The following is a 23,112-nucleotide window of genomic DNA, read 5'->3' as shown; positions in this document are numbered from 1 at the left end:
GATAAAAATATATGTTTATAAAAAATAAAAAATTTAAAAAAAATGTGAAGGTTTTATAATGAGAAACATTTAAGGTAAGCCTAGCTCAAGGAGCCAGGAGGAGAAGGAGGAGGAAGAAGAGACAGGAAGAAGAGAAGGAGATGGTTCTGATCCCAGAAGGGTTACCATCAGGGAGAGAGAGGCGGGGGGGAACCAGCATCGCTGTGTACTGCTGGGGAGCAGCGACGGGAAACAGACCCACCTCTCGGGCCCCAGTCAGAGAAGGAGCGACTTCCTCCTTCATAGGAACTGGGCTGCCCAGTCATGACAGAGGCCGCAGATGTGGCACCAAGACCTGCTGCCGAAGCACCCATGGGTCTTGATGCACACTCACCCACTGCCCACCTGAAAAACACAACATCTGCCCCCAGATGTCTTAGATAAAAACCTGGGGTTTGAGGAGAAGAGGGAGAAATGCTAAACAAATGAGAAGAGAGGAATTTCCAGAGTGATTCAAATTGAGTAGTTCGGGCTCCAGATTCAAAGAAGAGCTAACCCTGGTATACACCTGCCCACCAGAAACAAGTCCTCATAATAGTCTGTTTAAATATACAGTGAGGGGAGAGAGAGGGAGAAAAATACTTACCAAAAATTAACTAAGGAAACTCCAGGAAAATGTGAAGAATGTTCCTGGAGAATAAGAGAAAGGCTCAGAACAGAGGTGAAGGCCGAGGTGAGCGCCATTTTGCCAGCTACAGGATAGCACAGTGGAGTAAGGGTCTGGCAAGTACCTCAAATACCAGTCCGTTCCTAAGTAGCAGAAAATGCAGAGACCTTCAGAGAATATTCGTTTTAACAAGCATAGGGAAATCCTTATGATAATACAGCCATAAATCTCAACTGGCCTAATAATCCTCAGTGACAAAACAGACAAAGACTGTGTCCAGTCCAGCTCCTAAGGAGTCCAGTCCTTTTCCGATAGGAGGTTCTCAATTAATACTTGTGGATGGGTCATGAGCAAATAGGGATGGAGACAGAGAGGGAAGAAGACAGCAATGAGGACCATGTAGTCGATGATCGCTGGTGGATGGCTAAGAGATGAAACTAAAAGGTAGGAAGGAAAGAACAGCCAAAGAAATTGAAGTATGATATGTATATATTATGACAGGAGTTCAAAATCAACTCAGAAAAAAAAACTAGAAAAAAAATCAACTCAGAGCTGGAACAACATGGTAAAATAAAGTAATTTAATCTAGGGCATGGTCATATTTTGGAAATCGGATCAAAGAGGTTTGGGGTGAGAGCCCACAGGGACCTTGCTGAAGACTTTTACAGTCCCAACAATGGCTCCTTTTCACATTGTTTGATAACATGCAATCAAAACTGGACTTGAAATTCCTTCATGTTCATGAGAAGAAAGAAAGATCATCTACACTGAAGGTAAACAAAAGATAATCTGGTACTAGTAAAATTCTTCTAGAAAGCAAGCCACACTATGGTTTTAGACCTTATCTTGAGTATTTGAAGTAATAAATAAAATCTGATTGCCCTCCACAATATGACTACAAAAAATAACAACATCAATGGCCACTACCTTTATATTACACTTACATGCTAGGGACTTTACTAAATGCTTTTCATGTTTTTGCTCATTTAGCCCTCGCAACAACTCTGTGAGGCAGGTACTGGTATTATTATCCCTATTTTAAAGGTCAGAAATCTTACAACTACCAAGATGAAGAAACTTGACCCTGAGTCACCTGGTGGTCAAGCCAAAATAGTCCTACTTGGTGAAGCCTCATGCTATGAATATTAGGAGAGACTCAAGATAGAGAAACCTCTACCAATAGGTCACATTCTAGGATTTGAAAATGGCAGCAAGTGCCCGTCAAACACTAGGAAACACCTTCTGAGTGCTAAAAGCAGGACCAATATTCCAAGCTAACAAAAGTAGGAATGGAGGTTAAAAGGTTTTCAGCATTGTTCCAATACCTTCTTTTTTTTTTTTAATTATTTTTTACTAACATACAATGTATTATTTGCCCCAGGGGTACAGGTCTGTGAATCATCAGGCTTACACATTTCACAGCACTCACCATAGCATATAACCTCCCCAATGTCCATCACCCCACCACCCTCTCCCTATCCCCTGTCCCAATACCTTCTTTAACAGACATTTCACCAACAAATCCTGTCAATATAAAGCTAATCAAGCATTTCTTTTTTTTTTTTTTTTGCTAGTCAATCATTTCATCTTAAGTCCAATTCAAAATCAAAATTAAACCCACTTTGACCACAGACATTGAATTTCAGCTTATGCCCATTAGAAATCATTTTGTAGATGGGGCATATATAAAATCAGACTGATTGATAAGAGACAAAAATCTTCCACTATAAGTTCCCAAGGGCTCACCGTAATTTATATCGCTTTTTTGAAATATGTGAAACTGGAAGGATGTCACTTGGAAACTATTTTAAAATAATAAACTCTGACAGAAATGTTATATTAAAAACTATTGGTTCTCACATCCATTATGATGGTTAATATCAAAAATCCAGAACATATCAAGTCCTGGCAAGGTTGTGGAGATAGAAAGACTCTTGGTTCCTATTGGTTGGATTGTAAAATGGTGCAGCCACTATGGAAGACATTTATGGAGCTTCCTCAAAAAATGAAAAAGAGGGGTCCCTGGGTGGCTCAGTGGGTTAAAGCCTCTGCCTTGCCTTCAGCTCAGGTCATGATCCCAGGGTCCTGGGATCCAGCCCCGCATCGGGCTTTCTGCTCAGCGGGGAGCCTGCTTCCACCCACCCCTGCCTGCCTCTCTGCCTACTTGTGATCTCTCTCTCTCTCTCTCTCTGTCAAATAAATAAATAAATAAAAATCAAAAAGAAAATTACTATAAGAGCCAGTAATTCCACTTTTGTGTACATATCCAAAGATATTTAAAGCAATGTCTCAAAGAGATATTTGCACCTCCATGCTCATAGCAGCATTATTTACAATAGCCTAGAGGTGGGGGCAACCCAAAAACCCATCGACAAGTGAGCAGATAAACAAAAATGGCATATACATATAATGGAATATTATGTGGCCTTAAAATGCAGGAAGGCTTGTCTGTCACACACTACAGTGTGGATGAACCTGAAAGGCATTACACTAAGTAAAATAAGCCAATCACAAAATGATAACTACCATACGATCCCACTTACATAAAGTATCCAAAGTTTTCAAATCCATAGAGGAAAAAAGAATAGAATGGCAGTTGCGGGAGGTGGGCGGGGGGGGGGGGGGGGGCAGGGGGGAAATGGTGAGTCATTTCAGGAGTACAGAGTTTCCGTTTTGTGAGTTGAAAAGTCTGGAGATCAGTCACGCAACAATGTCAATATTCTTCAAACTAGTCAACTGTACACTTCAAAATGGTTAATATGGCAAAAACACACACCAACACACACATTACCATAAGGTAATGTTTCCACGCTTTCCACACTTTCTTGCAATGTTGTCTTACAGATTTTAAATAATACATCTAAAATATGGATTCCTTAAAGGAGAATTTAAAAAGAATATATTACTTTTAAATATTGACTGTCCATAGAACTGAAAACAAATCTGTTTCGTTTATTAAGAAGCCAAAACTACACAGAAGATTCACAGAGTTGTGTTAAGACCCCCACACCGGGCCAACAGAATGGGTTTTGTTAAGGTAGTGAGGTCCTCCTGGTCATGGATTCAGTCAAGCAAAGAAAAACCTGTATCTATCAGCACTGCTATATGGGATTTTGCCCTGACTGGAAATTTTTCCTCCATTAACTCTAAGGTCTTTCTAGTCCAAATCCCATGATTCTATGTCAAAAGAATTCAAGTAAACAGAGACAGTGGTAGCTTTTGATCATCCAGGAAAATCACTCACAAACCAAACCAAAAAGAGTGATAGATTTCATTACATAAGAAGACTTCTCCATATCCACACCAAAACAAAACAAACAAGCAAACAAAAACTACCGCCACAAGAAAAAATTAAAAAGCCAGCCATGAAATGTGAAAATAAAATTTGCATTCACTTAACACAAATGGCCTGGTAACCTTATTACACAACAAGTGCTATGAATCATCAAAAACAAACAATTTTTTAAAAGACTCAAAAAACACTGATGGGCAATCACAAAAGAAGAATGCTTACTGCCAATAAACAAATGTTAGCATTTGCAACCATTTCTTTATAATGCAATAGTATATAGACATTAAAAATAATAAGATAGTTCTTTCTTTACTGATATGTAATAATCTCCAAGATATTTTGTGAAGTGAAAAAAGCAAGGGGCCAAACACGATGTATAGCATGTTTCTTTCTCTTCGTGAAGAAAAATTAGCGGCCATGCACACACATGTATATTGCTGCTCATTTGCATCTTTGCGTGTATATGAATCATTATTTTAGGAAGACTACTAGAGAAAATTATAACAGTGGCTGCCCTCTAAGGGTTCCTAATGGATGTCTGGGAAGTAGGTGTCGGAAGTACATATCATTTTCACTGGATAATATTTTGTTTCTTTAACATTTTGAACCATGTGTGTTTATTCAAGGGATAAATAAATTTTATTAACTTTTGTACTTCTTGCAAATCAAAAAAAAATGCACGCTGAAATGAGAATTTTTTCTTTTGTTCTGTCTGTTTAATAAAAATAGTAGGAAGAATAAGAACCCAGAGGCATCCAGGGTCCAGGCAAATAGGCACTCTTGTTCATTGCTAGTACTAACGTAACTTGAGATGGTATTTCTGGAGGAGGACAGGTAAGATGCATAAAGGACTTAAAATGTGCATATCCTCTACCTCAGAGGTGATCATTCATTCAGAGGTGATTTTAAGAATTTATCTTTAGGAAATATCCAAACATATGTCTAAAAATAAGGTAGCATAACATTTACTACAGATTTGGAAATAACATAAATGTCTTTTAATAAGAAATTTCATTTTGTAAATTATATGCACTTCCGTAGAGTAGAGCATTACGCAGCCAAAAGAATTATGGTGGAGAAGAATAATGTGACCCGAGAAAGTACAAAACAACAAAACAGTGCAAATAAACTATTTTCTATTTTTAAAAGTTTATATGCACATAAAAATTCAGAAAAGTACATATAGCTAAGTTTTTTTCCAAGCTTTATTTGAGATATAATTGACATATAGCATTAAAGTTTAAGGTGTACAATGGGCTGATTTCATACAGGTATTCATAGCTAAGTTTTACTTGTTTCCTTTTAACAACTATTGTGGAATGGTAAGAGAAATTGGTACTTTTTTCTCCCACTTTTCCCCGTTTTCTTGTACCTCTTGCATTAAATGAAGCTCAGTTGTCAGGGGAATGGGTTTAGAAGCCAGCTGGAGGGATTCAAAATCCTCTGCTGCTATTTGCTACTCTGTGCAAGTTACATAGCCTTTCTGCGTCTCCATAGGAAAGTTTCACTTTCCTATCTGTAGACTGGGGTAATAACAGTTACTATGAGTTCATTCCATTAATAGAAGCATACTGCTCAGAAAAGTACCTAGAATGTGTTCTCTAATACTGTTGCTGTTACATGGAGAATTAGGTGGAAAGTCTTGCAAAAACTCAAGTTAATGATCTATTATGCATTTCGACTTTCACTGTATTACATGTTAAGAATAAAAAAGCAAATGCGTAAGTTTTAGAGAACAATGGAAGGAAAAATATTTAATACAAGATTCTTACAATGGAATAACTACTATTAATAACTACTATCAAATGCTCTATAAGAGGCTTATAGAGCCTTTCTATTATGTATATCCTTATACAAAATAAAACAAATGAACTGATAAAAACCATCGCCTCCTAAGGTGAGCGCTGCAATGTGATCTCCCAAGAGAGAGCCTTCTTTTTTGGACACATGATCATAGATTCACAAGCAAGGTATGTGTTTCTATTTAATTGGTGGGATCACAGGCTTTAAAAAAAGAAAAATGCTCTAGGGATATTCTATGAGTGATAAGAAGCAGCACAAAACTTTTACCAAACTGTGGGAGACCAGTGATCAGGACAATCCTACTTAAACAAGAAATCTGTTGCTAGGATTCCAAAGCCTCAAAACTCTGCAAGACAACAGGAGACTGATGAAGTAGGCTTGGCAAAAAGAATCACAGCCCATGAGGATCACGACAACACATTATGCTAAGAAACCTAGTCCAGAACTATTGGAAACAAAACAAAACAAAAAAACCCTGCAGATGTTAGATTGGTTTTATTAGGTATCATCTATCCCCAAAATAACACAATCATGAAAGACAGGACTTTTGTCTAATGAAGGAATGGCCAAAGAATATAATTTGCTGGGACACCTGGGTGGCTCAGTGGGTTGAAGCCTCTGCCTTCGGCTCAGGTCATGGTCTCAGGGTTCTGGGATTGAGCCCTGCATCGGGCTCTCTGCTCAGCGGGGACCCTGCTTCCCCCTCTCTCTCTGCCTGCCTCTCTGTCTGCTTGTGATCTCTCTCTCTGTCAGATAAATAAATAAAATCTTTAAAAAATCTTTATCTTAGTCAATTTTTAAATCTTCCAATGGCTCATGAGGACCTGGACTTCATTTCAGTTTACACATTTGGGTTTTTTATGTTTTTTGTTTTTGTTTTCATTTTAGAGCTTGGTTTTGCATTTGTATAGAAAGCAGCAAGCTGCCCAAAAGTGCAGCAATAATTCCAGAACCTTCTGGCTCAGCCTGTGAGGCCCCCTCCCCACTGGGTCGGGAGTGATGGACTGAGTCAGATGCCACGGAAGAGCAAGCTGCAAGTCCTTCAAAGTTCTCATAAATTAACCTTGTTACAGCAGCTGAGGTGGTCACAACTTGACACTTGAAGGCATTGGCATAGTCTCCAAAGACAGCTCAAGGGGAAATGCCCTTTGTGATCCCAGGAATCCTAGCTGCCACTCTGGTCTTGGCAAATCCCAAGGATGGAACTCACACTGGATCATGCCTCCTTCTTTTTCTGCACCTCCTTTACACATAATAATACCTCACAACCCTTTGCAAGCAGTCAGGCCTCTTACATGGCCAGCTGGCCCTCCGAGAAAGCCCAGGGAAATGCTTCATTATTTCAACACCAGTTTGTCTTTCTTAAAGTACCCCAATGCTCCAAAAGGCTTCTCGATTCTGCAATCATTTAAAATTCCCATTCCTGCACTAGTGTAAGCTGAAATGTTACAAATAAAACCATCTGATTCAAATGCTTCAGTCTAAGTTGGAAATTATGGGAACTATCTCAGTCTTAAAATGGGAGGGATTCCCCAGTTATCCCAAATGAATATGTACTCAACAGAACATGTAGAAGAAAATAATTGCGTAAGAGGGAGGCATGCAGTGAAGACAGAGGTATCACTCTGAATGTAAGAAAACCAGGGTAAATAACGCAGCCCATCTCCTTGTGCAGATACCTGCACAGGACCTCAGCATTCTAGCACATAACGTGAAGGAGAAAGAAATCCAAACACCTGGAGGAGCAAAACTCATGATGTCATTGTTTGGGGTTTTTTTCCTCATCTACTTGGTTCCTTTTTTTTAATTAATTGAGATGTAACGTACAGTAGTTAAGGGAAAGGATTCAGAAACCCAAATGGAGGGGTCTTGAATTCCTATTCTATCACTTCCTAAATGCAAGGTCTTTTAACTATAAAATGGGGGAAACATGAACCTCATAAGACCACTGTGAGAATTAAATCTAATTATGTAAAGTAAATATGCCTGACACATGAAGGTGCCTAATATATGGAGACAATGATGATGATAAGGAGAATTAATAGTTATAGGGCACCAACTATGTGTAGCCCCAGATGCTGGAAATGGCATCTATTTCTCATCATAGGTAGCATACAATTAAGCAGAAGAGACAGACACACCCTTATTTATACTATGTGATGATGCCATATATTTGTTTTTTGTTTTTTTTCTTCTTTTAAATTCAAATTCAATTAGCCAACATATGGTACATTATTACTTTCAGAAGTAGAGTTCAATAATTCATAAGTTGTCTATTATACTGTAAGTGCTCGTCACATCATGTTCCCTCTTTAAGACCTTTCACCCCGTTACCCCATCCTGCCATCCACCTCCCCTCCAGCAACCCTCAGGTTGTTTCCTTATAGTAAGAGTCTCTCATGGGTTGTCTCCCTCTCTGATTACTTCCGATTCAGTTTTCCCTCCTTTACCCTATGATGCTCTGCACTGTTTCTTATATTCCACATATGAGTGAAACCATATGATAACTGCCCTTCTCTGACTGACTTATTTTGCTTAGCATAATACCCTCCAGTCCCATCCATGTTGATGTAAATGGTAAGTATTCATCCTTTCTGATAGCTGAGTAATATTCCATTGCATACATATATATGCCACGTCTTTCCATTCATCTGTTAATGGATATCTCAGCTTCTCAGCTCTTTCTACAGTTTGGCTATTGTGGACATTGCTACTATAAACATTAGGTGCATATGTCCCTATTGATCATTACATTTGTATCTTTGGAGTAACTAACCCAAAAAGAGTCCCCCCAAAAACTTCTAAAACTCATCCAGGAATTCAGCAACATGGCAGTATATAAAATCAATGCACAGAAATCAGTTGCATTTCTATAAAGTAACAATGATATAAAAGAAAGAGAAATTAAGGAATGGATCCCATTTACAATTGCACCAAACCTGTTAAGATACACAGGAATAAACCTAACCAAAGACGTAAAGGATCTGTACCCTAAAAACTACAGAGTACTTATGAAAGAAATTTAGGAGGACAAAAAAAAAAGATTGAAAAATATTCCATGCTTATGGATTGGAAGAACAAATATTGTTAAAATGTCTATGCTACCCAGAGTAATCTACAGATTCAATGCAATCCCTATTAAAATACTATTGACATTTTTCACAGAGCTGGAATAAAAAATCCTAAAATTTGTATGGATCCAAAAAACACCCGAATAGCCAAAAGATTTGAAAATGATAACTAAAGTTGGTGACATCAATCACAATTCCAGACTTTAAGCTCTATTACAAAGCTGTGATCATCAAGACAGTATGGTACTAGACAAAAACAGACATAGATCAATGGAATAGAATAGAGAACCCAGAAATGGACCCTCAACTCTATGGTCAACTGAACTTCAACAAAGCAAGAAAGAATGTCCAGTGGAAACAGGACAGTCTCTTCAACAAATGGTGTTGGGAAAACTAGACAGTCACTAGACAACCAAAATTCCATTTTTCATTCTATTTTTCCTTAAACCATACACAAAGATAAACTCAAAATGGATGAAAGATCTAAATGTGAGAAAGGAATCCATCAAAATCCTAGTGGAAACCACAGGCAGCAACCTCTTCAACCCTAGCCAATGCCATATATTTGATTTGGGTTCAAGGTGCAGGATAGTGTGATGGCCAGTAACATGGGTTCTAGAATTAGACTTTCTGGGTCTAAATCTTGGCTTTGCTACTTGCTAACTGTGTGGTTTGGGACAAGTTTTTAGACCTGTAATGCCTTGGGTTCCTCAACTATAAAATGGGGGTATGAATAGAATATATTCCATTGGGTTTTTATGATGATTGAAAGAATCATTATGTGTTAAGTCCCTAGAACATTGCACAGCATATGGCAAGTGCTCCATAAATGAATGTTATTTGTTATTGTTGCTGGACTTTTCACAGGTCCAGAAGGATGGTGTTCATGGGAGAAGAGAGACTGGAGCACAGAGTGTGTGGCCAGGCAGCCCTGGGAGATGTGGTGAGGGAGCTTGACTCAAAAAGTCAAAAACTTTTACTTCCCCTCTTTTCCAAAAGGCAACCATCCCTTTAAATCTCAATATCATGGCTCGTACACCCATCACAGGTCATGGTTAGAGTGGCTACAGTCTGCAAAATTGGATGCGATGGCTGATTAAAAAAAAAAAAAAAACCCTCTGCCCTGAAGTAGGTCCTTTGTTAACCTCTATGAGAACACAGTCTTTCACACCATTGGAGTTAAATTTCTGGGTATGGCACTATATCCAAAAAAGGTCCCTTAAAATGCAGTAGGTCAATGGAAAGATGACCATATTGAATTAACACCTATTAGCATAAAAGCATGAGTTATGTACATCCCATATAATCACACACACACACACACACACACACACACATAATCAAGGAAACTCTATTTACCCATATGAAAATCCAAGTGAGAAGTCTTTTTTTATTTATTTATTTTTTATTTTCAGCATAACTGTATTCATTGTTTTTGCACCACACCCACTGCTCCATGCAATCCGTGCCCTCTATAATACCCACCACCTGGTTCCCCCAACCTCCCACCCCCCGCCACTTCAAAACCCTCAAATTGTTTTTCAGAGTCCATAGTCTTTCATGGCTCACCTCCCCTTTCAATTTCCCCCAACTCCCTTCTCCTCTCCATCTCCCCTTGCCCTCCATGCTATTTGTTATGGTCCACAAATAAGAGAAGTCTTTTTTCTTTTTTCTTTTTTCTTTTATTTATTTATTTTCTTAAGTAGGCTCCCCACCCAGCATGGACCCCAATGCGGGGGTTGAACTCACAACACTGAGATCAAGACCTGAACTGAAATCAAGAGTCAGACACTTAACTGAGTCAGCCAGGTGCCCCAAATCATCTTTATCAGAGAAATAGCCACAGTTTCTTTCTCATAACCAGAATAACTTCAACTAGCAAATAGAAATAAATTCTTAGTGCTTTGGAATAATACTGGCAAGATTATGGAGTAACTTTTCACATTTCTGACAAAAAGAACCATATACAATATGTGACAAGATATCAGTTACTTTTTTATTTTAAAGACGTGTACTTTCTTTTACAATGTAAATTAGCTGCCTGATAAGAGTAATATCCTATGAACTTGAGCTGACTATTTATAGTGGCAATTCTACAATTGAAATAAAAATGTTATCCTGGAAGAAAAGAAGTATAGCTTTCTAAAATCTTATTATAAAAAGTCACTGATTATACTTGAAGAAACTTGCATTTTCAGATTTTCTCTTCCTTTAAAAAGGAAAACTGAACAGACTTTCAGAGTAAACAGCAGCCCATGAGTAACAGGGATCTAATGTATAAGAGAGAGATGGCATACTGGGCACCTCATCACTCCTAATTCCACATATGGTCTCTTTCTTGCCTTCCATTTCAGAGTGGGCCCATTTCTTTATGACTAGCAATTTCTCTTCTTGATTAGTGGGAAAATGGCATTTCCTACTAATGTAGGTGCCTGCTGCAGTCTATCTCGACATAACCGTAGATTTAACCTCTATCTGGTTCTTGCAAGTGCATAATGAAGTGGCAATGTAGATACCTTATTCCGTCTCCCTGATGAGGGAAGAGGGGGGATTATGAAGGCTAGTAGAACCCAAAATCCACGCAACTTCATTCTGCTGTAATTCCCTGACTATTATTCCATGAGGTCAGGGTGAAATTGAATCAATATTCCATCACAGGCAAGCCACGGTTGAGGCACTGGATTGGTGTGAACTCTTAGAGAGTTTATAGAAGTCTTAAGCACTGACAAGAAGCATCAGAGACCTATGACATCTCAGATCATTTCCTGTGTGATTCTGTGCTAGACCTCCATGTGGACCCCACAAGCAGCTGTCCCACATCCACATTACTCCAGGAGCCTGGCCAGCCAAGTGCAATCCTCCCAAGGATTTAAATTATAAAAACTTCTTTTCAAAAAACCACATCTGCATTCACATCTCTCTCTCCTAATCTGTTTCTCAGGAGAGGAAGAAGGTATAAAAAACAAGTGTCCCCCTTACCCTTGGGTGACTCAACAGGTGGCTTTCTAGAGCTAGAGAAAAGAGTCAAGTAAAATGTCTCTTTATGATTAGTTTTATACAAAAGTCCTTCTAACTGCAGTTTAGCTAGACAGAGAAAATTGAATCTAATTTAATTTAGTGACCTATTAAAAATTGTGTGAACATGGTCTCAGAGATAAAAGGAAAACTTGGGATGAACATTTCACCAGAGAAGACTAGTAGGAATGCCTACAGTGCTATGCTTTATGCCTGTGACCTTCATATCATCCCATGTCCTTGAAACATAGGCAGCCTAGTTCCTCTTAATGGTGTCAAGTCATCCAATGAGATATTGCTTCCTCAACCCTACTAGACCCGAGTGAGTTCCAAACTGGAAGTGATCAGTTGTGAAGAAAACACATATTTGTTTGTTAATGATTCATGCAGCAAGGCCAAAGCTAGATCAACAAAAGGAAAGAACTTCCAAAAAGGAGGTAGTGACGAGTCAAATGATACAGGTGAGAGAGGTGTCTGTCGGTCATGAGACCTGAACAAGTGGAACCTGAGCCCCTCTGTGAAGGAACAGACCCCAAGGACAAATCAGCTGTAGAAAATAGAAGGCTGGCCCAGACCAAAAGAAGGTCAGAAAGAGCAGGACCCAGGCAAGCAGAACCCAGTTTGGCCAGACCCAACCAAACAAGGCCAGGTAGGGAGTGCCCATCAACAATGATGGACACACAGAGTCTGAGATGAGGAAGAGGAAAGTAGGCAGGAGGAAGCAGATGGTACATCAGGGTTTTAAAGGCAGCAGGAAGAGAAACCCCAGTGGGCACATCAGGGACCCAGATGCCTGGCACCGACCCTGACGAGAGCCCATTGAATGCCTAGGGCCTCAGAAATTCACAGATTCCAGTGTATAAAAACTGGATCTCGGGGAGAGCCAGAGGCTTATAGAGACACCAAGAAAGAATTCGCTCCCAGGCCTAGGGTACAATTCAGAGCAGGGACAGCAACAAGACTAATAGGATGCTGAAGGAATGACCCCAATCTCTCTTAATTCCACGTTTACTACTTTCAGCTTCAACACTGGTAACTCTGGAGCCTTGGACAAGTTACTTAACCTCTCTAACCCTCAGTTTCCCCATCTGTAAGTAGGTAATAGGACCTATCTCATAGGCCTGGGGAGAGGTTTAAATAAGACAATGTGTGCAAACCCTATCAGCATGGTGTCTACCGCGTGGCAAGGCCCAACAAACATCACTTACTTTCCTTGACACTACTAGTCTCTTCACTTTATTCCTACTAAACTCTAAGTTTCTTAAAGATAGGCCCAAGCCTTATTAATTCCCCTGCATATCTTACCCAGTTCTGCCCCAGTGTCAGGGACACATGGGTCCCCTATGCTCTGTGCTGAACTGACTGGCAGTGAAGGGTTGTGGAATACAAAGTATTGGTCTGGCATGGCAGACCTAGGCTCACCCTAGTCACTGGAAATCAAACAAATAAATGCTTTCATCTACATGTATTTTTAGCATCGCCGTTCTGGAACAACTCCTGTATTTTAGTACAGGGTGTCTGTAGCTCAAACTACATCTAATGTCCATTAAAAGCCAGGAGAACTCCAGAGCAGGGAAACACTTTTGCTCTCTTTCTCTATGGGATTTTTGAGGCAGGATCACATTGCTCCTGAGCACCAGCACCCATTTCTTGATGGTCAAGAAATGCTCCCCATTTCTTGTGGGGAACAGAGGGAAAGTGGTTTTGAGAAGGGGTATTAAAGAAGGAGGCATAGAAATATGTTGGGGGTTGGGAGTGGATATGTTTTGGATATGTCCCTTATCTTGATTGTAGTAATGCTTTTTAAAAAAAAAAAACAACATATATATATATATATATGTCAAAACTTACAAAATTGTACAATTTAAGTATGCATAATTTATTGTGGGTCAAAGGTACCTCAATAAAGGTGTTTAGAAAGTTTAAAGGATGGGCGTCATGGAACAGCTTGTATATATAAATTCATTCTGAAAATTATTCAGGGTTTTGGATCAAGTCAAAACATCAAACAACACAGTGTTTTCAGTTGATTACATTTTTTTCTGATAAATTTAAGGATTTATCAGAGTTCAGTTGAACTTCCTATTTACAGGCTGTCAGGTAGGATTTTTTTCTAATCATATTAAACAACAATTATTGCTAGAATTAAAGCATTCACTATGATCCGGAATGACCTACATACTTTAATGTGTTGCATCATTTAATCCTCAGCATAAACACATAAAGTAGAGCATTATCCTCATTTATTTTCTTTTCAGCACATCAAAATATGGAATTATCCTCATTTATAGAGAAGGGACTTGAGAATGAAGGTCACCCACCAAGTAAGATGCAGAATTGGAATTTCAAACCAGTAGTCTGAGTCCAGAGCTTATGCTTTTAATCACAAAGCTATGCTGCCTCCTGATCTGACTTTGGGGAAAACCAAAGATTCTTCCACTAAAGATTATTATTCAAGGAGCTCTCTCTTCCCCTGTCCTAAGTCCCATTTTTTTTTTTCTGAGTCTGATTTGTCAACTTATCCTTTGACAAAAAACAAATATGTCACAATCAAGTTGGATGTAGTTCAGAAAGGAAAAATTCATTTGAAAATCAACTATGTAATCCATCATATTCTCATACTCACAGAATAAAGGACAATATTCATTTGATCACTCAGTACAAAGAGAAAAAACACTTGATAAAATTTATTATAACAATAAATTAATCAGTTAATTAAATTTTACATGATTTCATTATTTTAAAATAACTTTTAGCTAACTGGTTAAGATAAACTACTTCAATCTGTTTTTTTTTTTAAGTATCTACAAAAACTGATAGATAAACATCACTCCTAATGGTGAAATGTTAAAATCTGTCCCTCTGAGATCAACAGTGAAGAAAGAATGCCCACCATCACCTTCTATTCACATGGTATAAAGGTCACAGTCTGTGTAATAAGGGAAGAAAAAAGAATATAGCTATAAGGCTGGTAAGAAAAAATTCATATTCATATTCATACATGCTATAATTGTATACTTAGAAAATTCAGAAGAATTTATAAGCAAAATTATTATAATTAATAAGTTACATTAGCAAATTTCCTGGATACAAAGACAGTATATAAAAATCTATTGTATTTCTATATAACATCAACAGTTAGAAATTAAAATGTGTTTTTAAAGATTTTTGACAATAACATAAAATTATCAACTACCTAGGAACAAATGTAATAAAAGATGTGCAAGTCTTCTACACAGAAAATGATTCAACTTATAAAAAATAAAGAGATATTAAATGAGGCTTAAATAAATGGAGGATATACCACATTCATGGATTAGAAGACCCAATATTATAAATTGCTTTTCTGCCTAAGTGAGCCAGAGCTGGCTTAAGCTTGTTACAACCCAAGCACCCTGACTGGTCCAAAGGTTTTGAATTAGCAACACCCCTCTCCCATACGCCTAATTTCCTTCCTCTCCATCAGATATGGCCTGTGGTTTTTTGCCTCCTCATTTTTACCCCTTTTTTTCTTCTATGTCTTCCCAAATCCAGTCCTCAAACACAATTTCACTCTTCAATAAGTTCTTCCTTCTCAAATTCAAGTTCATTTCTCTTGCCTTGAATTCTATAATAATTTTTGATAATACCAGGGAGATATATAATTACTCAATAATATTTGCAAATTCTTATAGCATCTGTTATATAAATTTTGTTATTCAACTTTTCACAACTCATTTCCCCAGCTAGAATGTGTTCACCCCAAGAAGACAAATATTGGAAACTTTTAGTTCTTTGCTTCATTCTTGCATAGTGCTTTCCACATAGGAAATGCTCAGTACACATGTACAAGTGAGACTTGTTTTATATGCAGTATGTGATCACAATTACTGGATAAGAGCTAGACAACACATTGGTTCCAACACAAGTAGACACAATAGCCCAATATCTCATAAATCTAAGATTTATATGGACTTTTCCCCATTAATTTGAACAGTATGACAAATAGTCATCTTGGAAGCCTTAGCAGTTCCCAAGAATTTACCCAGAAAACTAAGCACTGGAGACATTAACCAGAAATTCTATAGTCCCAAATCAAAGAACATAGCTGCAAATTTCCTGGAAAAGCAAACAAAAACCCAAAACTCGATTTAATAAATACTGCGTTCTTGGTGTTTTATAATACTAGAGAGACACAAGTAAACGTCCCACCCCCACATGACCTCAAAACACATAAATGGCTGTTCAGCAAACACAAAAGCGAAAACTCCAATCAATAAAACTACTTAGAGTAGACCAATTACACAGAGGGGAAAAAAATATATGGATGTAATGAGTTGCCATGAAGAACTGTCTGCAATTCCTTGATCCAAGGCCAGAGGTGGGAGAATTATAATAAATTTATGGCAGAAAGCCCTCCATGGGATCACGCATGAGATGAAAGATCTTATCTTTCTAAATCCTTCATGTTGAATATGAAGTATGAGACAAAATGCAAAGACTCACAGCAAATGTATTCCCTAATTTCATTTTACTGACACTATAGGATAAAATAACTTAAAATCCAGAAACTTCGCTATTAAAATGACTAAACAAAAGCATATTTCCTAGGTTGCCTCAGAGTTCTAGAAGATGAATTTTGAAAATAGATTCATAAATTTGTTCTAGGTGTTATAATCTGTAATAAGTCTGGATTTAAATCTGGAAATGAGAAAAAGTGGGGACAAACCAGGATGTGCCCAGAACAAACCCTATTGCTGTTTAACGCCAAGCAGATTTTCTCTGTCTCACAAACATCTGTCTGAAGGATGGAGTGAATTTAGCTACAAACATTTGTAATCATTCTTCTTTACAAATGGTAGCTCAGTGAAGATTACAAGATGTTCTTCACCCTATATAGTCACTCCAAGAACTGAAATGTGTGTTGGTGGTGGGGGGGACGGGGAGTCTATCTTTGGTGTTACCAGTGTCATCTAGTGATCTTTGATTGTATTTCTAGAGTAATCAGGTGGGGACCTAGTCATCTCAATGGGAGACCATTAACTGTCAGTTTCTGACGGTTCTCTCTCTTGGACTGGTTGGTTAGTTTTCTCAGAGACCCACCCACCAACTCCTGCCTGAATGACAGAAGCCTCACAGTCAGTATTGAGGTGGCAGAAGCTGGGGGAACCTCCCAGTTGGCACAGCAGCCTTCTCTTAATCTCTATTTTCAAGAAGACATTTATCCCTTTCCACTAAACTGTAACAGATTCTGAAATCAGGAGGGTATCTGCGGCTCTCATTGTTCCTTTTGAAGATTTTCAACCAATTCTTCTGTTTTCAGCTGTATGAGAACCCTAGCCTTGGGAGTAACTATTACCTCCAAATGCCAAGTCCTTCTAGGCTACACAGATTAATAATGGAGTTGCTTTTTCATGACTGCCCCTACCCACAGGCCTAGGTTTCACCTGAACTGATCAGCTAAGTGGATTATCAGTCATTCAGCAGTTTTCCACATTCTAGAATTTCATGGGTCATTCCAGTGTGCTACTATCTCCAACTCCAGTGTATTTGGGTCTCAGTAGCTCTGAGACAACTCTGCTTTTATTTTTAGGGGCTCTCTTCCAGTTCTTTTCTCTATTGGTGAATTAAAAAGGAAGAAAAATTTACAAAACAAAATTTAAGAAGATTAACCACACAGAAGTCTGCTTGCCAATCAAGTTTTCACCTGAAAGTGACTTTTATAAACTGTAAGAAAACAAACCTGAGAAAATTTTAATTTAAACTTAGTCAAAGCACTACCTTTTGAACTCCCCAATTAAAAAGCAGTTCAGCTGCCCACTCTCTTCCTTAACCACCCCGGCCTCCCCCTTGCTGGGCTCCAAGGCACATTGCCTCCTAGAAGCAATGCTTCTACCAAAAGGCAGAGTACTGGCTCTTCCCGCTGCCTGGAAATTCCTTCCCCAAATACCCAGTGTCTCACTTCCTCAACCCATTCATGTCTTTGCTCAAAACTCCCTTCTCAGGAAGGCTTACCTGAACCATCCCACTGCATCCTCCCTCTACACCCACACAACGCTTCCACCTTTTCTTGCTCTACTGTTGTTCTTTGCCAGAGCACCTGCCACCTATGGCTCTATACCTACTCATTAAGCCTACTGTTTATTATTTGTCCCCCTCTGTCACAAGAAGCAAGTTCTGTAAAGGCTAGATCTCTGTGTTGTTCACTGCTGGGCCTGAGCATCCAAAACACTACCTCAACATAGTAGGAACCTAACATCTTTAGAATGAATACATCAACACTGTACGTTGGATTAGATCTAGGGTTGCAGAACGAAGGCAGAGCTTGATGAAAGAAAGATGGCAGAGGAAGGAATGAAGAACCAGCAAGATGGGTTCTTTTCTCCTTTCCCTGCCTCTTACTGATTCGGGCTGCTTCTGTGACCCCCACAGATGGGGAAGATGGAAGGAAGAGCTAAGACAAGAAGGTGTGGAGTTAAGTAATAAGATGATAAAGAAAAGAAGTAGAACTTCAAAGGACAGTCATCTGAAAAGAGGCAGCAAAACAGTGAGCCACATTCATCCTCCTCAGCTCCTTGATTCTCCGGCTGGAGTTGATACTAACTGGAAGATATTTTTAAGGCCCAATAAAACAGCATGATTTAAACAAACACTACTAATTATCAGCAAGCAAAAAGGACTTTCTTGGGGCACCATAACCTGTTTTTCAGTCATTTAGGTAGTAAAATCACTCCATCACCCCCGCATTCAACTACTTGGCAAAGGCAGATGTGAGTTTTTTCTCCCAGACCTTGTATAATTTTTCTCATTAGTATAATATTTCAGTAGTAAGTAGAAATGTAGAAATCTAATGTATGTTTAGAAAATAAGAAGCTTAGTAATACTCAAATCTTTGGTCACCAAAACTAATGCAATTTTTAAAATTGGTTTATCAATACTCTGTGAGTACTTACTAAGTGCTAGTCTCTGTGCTAGGAACTAAAATGGAATTCTTCACTGTAATCCAATGCAGTGTTTCTCATCCTTTGTATAAGTAGAGGAATCTCATGCTCCTTTACAGACAGAACCCTTGGGAGACAATTGGCTTTCTCAGCACAACTTTCTTATTACTGACTCATAGAAGAGAACATGTATCTTTTGTATATTGCCACCAACCAATGTGATATCTTTATTTTCATTTTTTTATTTCACATTAAGAAACCCATAGATTTTTTAAAATTTGTTTTCAAAATACAAAATGTTACAATATTTTGTTTAAATGCTTAATAACCTTCACTCATTCATCAAATGTTGAGAGTGCTCCTAGATACCAGCTAAGTGGTAGGCTAAAATGGTGACTAATAAAATATTTTCTTAAATTGCATACATAACCCTAACTAAGAGCTTCTCCCTATGTCCCAACACCTTTCCTTCTTAAGAATCACTGATCCAGAGAGATAATAGCAGAATTCCATGTGAAATTCTTGTATATACAGCTTTCCAAGGTTATTATGATCCCCATTCCATTTAAAAGCAAACTTTATTGGGATACATGAGTGACTCAGTCAGTTGAGCATCTGCCTTCAGCTCAGGTCATGATCCCAGGGTCCCAGGATCAAGCCCTGCATCGGGCTCTTGCTCGGGGGCCCGATGGGGTGGGGGGGGGGAGCCTGTTTCTCCCTCTCCCTCCTCTCTCCTCCCCACCACACTTGTGCTTGCTCTTTCTCTCTCAAATAAATAAATAAAATATTTTTTTAAAAAGTAAACTTTATTAACCTCTTACCATTATTAAATAAAAAGGCATGATCCATATGGAAAAGTTAGAAAATATACAAAAGTGGAAGAAACAAAAATAATTCATTCATAATCCTACCACCAGGGCCAGCCAATGTTAATGGTGTGACAGATTTCCTTTCAGTGTTATTCCTCCTACTGGATACTCTTACTCCAGAAGGAAGCATGACAAGAAAGATGCAAAACCAACATGAAGATTAATCCTATGGAAGGACCTAACACAACGTCTAAACAAACATAAAGACCACAAAACTGTCAAACCATTGAAAGTCAGAACATACATTTAAGCTAATTCACAAGTTATGTTTTGCTTTTATTTGTTTGACTAATTTTTAATAAAATTTCATTTTCATAGGGAAGTCTAGATGTTGAAAATGAGTCTAAAACTATGAAAAAGGAGAAGAATGAGTGGGAGGCATCAACCTGCCACAGATTAAAATATACTCCACAGCCATTATACTCAACAGCTGTATATCTGGGCCTAAAAGTAAAAATATAGATCAGTGGACTAGAGAAAAGAATTTTTAAAACACACCAATATGTATGGAAATTTAATTCATTAAAGAAAAGACAGTTTATTAAATAAATGATGCTTACAGGGCACCTGGATGGTTCAGTGCGTTAAAGCCTCTGCCTTTGGCTCAGGTCATGATCTCAGGGTCCTGGGATTGAGCCCTGCATCGGGCTCTCTGCTTGGCAGGGAACCTGCTTCCCTCCCTCTCTCTGCCTGCCTCTCTGCCTACTTGTGATCTCTGTCTGTCAAATAAATAAATAAAATCCTTAAAAAAAAAAAAGAAATTATAATTTAAATTAGAGGAAAAATTAAGAAAACAGGTGGGAAGACCTTTTAAACCAAGGCGGGAAATCCAGATTCTGTAAAGGAAGAGAGACAGATGTGATATCATAAGACTATTTTTTAAAATTTGGAACACAAAACTATAAAAATAAAATCAAAGAACAAATTATTGGTGGGAAAAGATAAAGAAACTTTATATGACCAAAAACTCTATAATAGTCAACGAGCTTTTGCAAATTATTAAGAAAAAAGCAACTATATTGGGGGAAACGCACCAAGGATACACATAGGTAACTGACATATAAGAATCCAAAGGAACATTTCAAAAAAAAAAAAAAAATCCAAAGAAACAGCAATAATATGAACAATCAACCTCATTAGAAGTCAAGAATAGTAAAATTAAACTAATAATGCTTACTCATCAGATTAGCAAAAATTAGAAAGTGGAGAAATAAAAGCACTAGTGGAAAGTTAAGGAAAATAATTTTCTTTAGCATTGCTGGTGGGAATGAGATTTGCTATAATATTTTTAGAAATTAATACGGGAAAACCCATTAAAATTTAAAATACACATACCCTTTGAACCAGCAATTCTATTTCTGGGAATTAAACCATAAAAATAAAACCACCAATAGCTAAGAACATGTATCTACAAATATTTGTAGTGACAGCACTTTTTTATGTGTTGAAAACATTTTTCACAACAGAATGCCTATTGATAGCAGAATACTTGAATACATTTTAGCAAATTCATGAATAAAATATTGAATTATTGAATAAAATAGATCTGTCTTTCCCAGAGTCTCCAAGATGTATTTCAAAGTGAAAAAAAAAAAAAACAAGATACAGCATAATACACACACGCACGTGCACACACAAATATACTGTGTATATAACCAGATTGTTCATTTTAAGAGAAGTAGGATCCATTCCTTTGGATATTGGTAATGTGTATGGATGGGGTGTGTGAGCATAGAGAAAGGAGTAGAGAACACACATCAAACTGGATTCACTGATTTCTCTAAAGCAGTACAAGCAAAGAGAAAAGAAGAAAGGAGAAGGAAGAAAGGCAAATTATTATACCATATGTTATATATATGCTATTATATGATATATTATACTATATATAGGATAATAGAAGCTATGCCTAACCCAAGAACAAAAGAAAAAGAAAAAATTCTAGCCATTGTATTAATGAAAATAATAATAGAACATGTTCATAAACAAGGGCCAGAGATGACATAGCCAAATCAAATAGTGATTTCCAGGTGGGGTTGTCAATAATTTTTGCTTGGAGCCTTTGGAGAGTTCTTTACAATATAATAATATTTTAAAAGGAAACAGAAAAGATCTGGCAATATTCCCTCAAGAACCTTGAAAGTGGCTTTGCCCTTTGATACAGTATTTCTACTTTCAGGAATTATTTTTAATGAAGTAAACAGAAATATGGGCAATAATGCTTCTTAAGTCACCTAGGTAATTAAATAAATCATAATTTTAAGTAAATTCTGTAAGATACAACATAATTTCCACTTATAAAATATATCCCTGTAGAATTCAGTAAAGTGTCAGGATATAAAATCAATGCACAGAAATCAGTTGCATTTCTCTACACCAACAACAAGACAGAAGAAAGAGAAATTAAGGAGTCAATCCCATTTACAATTGCACCCAAAACCATAAGATACCTAGGAATAAACCTAACCAAAGAGGCACAGAATCTATACTCAGAAAACTATAAAGTACTCATGAAAGAAATTGAGGAAGACACAAAAAAATGGAAAAATGTTCCATGCTCCTGGATTGGAAGAATAAATATTGTGAAAATGTCTATGCTACCTAAAGCAATCTACACATTTAATGCAATTCCTATCAAAGTACCATCCATCTTTTTCAAAGAAATGGAACAAATAATTCTAAAATTTATATGGAACTAGAAAGGACCTCGAATAGCCAAAGGGATATTAAAAAAGAAAGCCAACGTTGGTGGCATCACAATTCCGGACTTCAAGCTCTATTACAAAGCTGTCATCATCAAGACAGCATGGTACTGGCACAAAAACAGACACATAGATCAATGGAACAGAATAGAGAGCCCAGAAATAGACACTCAACTCTATGGTCAACTAATCTTCGACAAAGCAGGAAAGAATGTCCAATGGAAAGAAGACAACCTCTTCAATAAATGGTGCTGAGAAAATTGGACAGCCACATGCAGAAAAATGAAATTGGACCATTTCCTTACACCACACACGAAAATAGACTCACAATGGATGAAGGACCTCAATGTGCGAAAGGAATCCATCAAAATCCTTGAGGAGAACACAGGCAGCAACCTCTTCAACCTCAGCCGCAGCAACATCTTCCTAGGAACAACGCAAAAGGCAAGGGAAGCAAGGGCAAAAATGAACTACTGGTATTTCATCAAGATCAAAAGCTTTTGCACAGCAAAGGAAACAGTTAACAAAATCAAAAGACAATTGACAGAATGGGAGAAGATATTTGCAAATGACATATCAAATAAAGGACTAGTGTCCAAAATCTATAAAGAACTTAGCAAACTCAACACCCAAAGAACAAATAATCCAATCAAGAAATGGGCAGAAGACATGAACAGACATTTCTGCAAAGAAGACATCCAGATGGCCAACAGACACATGAAAAAGTGCTCCATATCACTCGGCATCAGGAAAATACAAATCAAAACCACAATGAGATATCACCTCACACCAGTCAG

At 37.8% G+C, this 23,112-nt stretch overlaps 1 protein-coding gene across 1 annotated transcript in view; it reads right to left on the bottom strand.

Moving 5' to 3' along the window:
• Window positions 1-22,727, bottom strand: part of ESR1 (estrogen receptor 1) — a 388,052-nt gene extending 365,325 nt beyond the window's left edge. Inside the window, exon 1 of the mRNA XM_059401273.1 lies at window positions 22,644-22,727. The gene's annotated coding sequence lies outside the window, so the exon portion shown is untranslated. The remainder of the gene's footprint in view (window positions 1-22,643) is intronic.
• Window positions 22,728-23,112: the final 385 nt, after the last annotated feature.

Source organism: Mustela nigripes, chromosome 5 (genome assembly GCF_022355385.1).
Source record: "Mustela nigripes isolate SB6536 chromosome 5, MUSNIG.SB6536, whole genome shotgun sequence".
In the NCBI taxonomy this organism is placed as follows: Eukaryota; Metazoa; Chordata; class Mammalia; order Carnivora; family Mustelidae; genus Mustela; species Mustela nigripes.
This window is presented reverse-complemented; position numbering and strand designations above follow the sequence as displayed.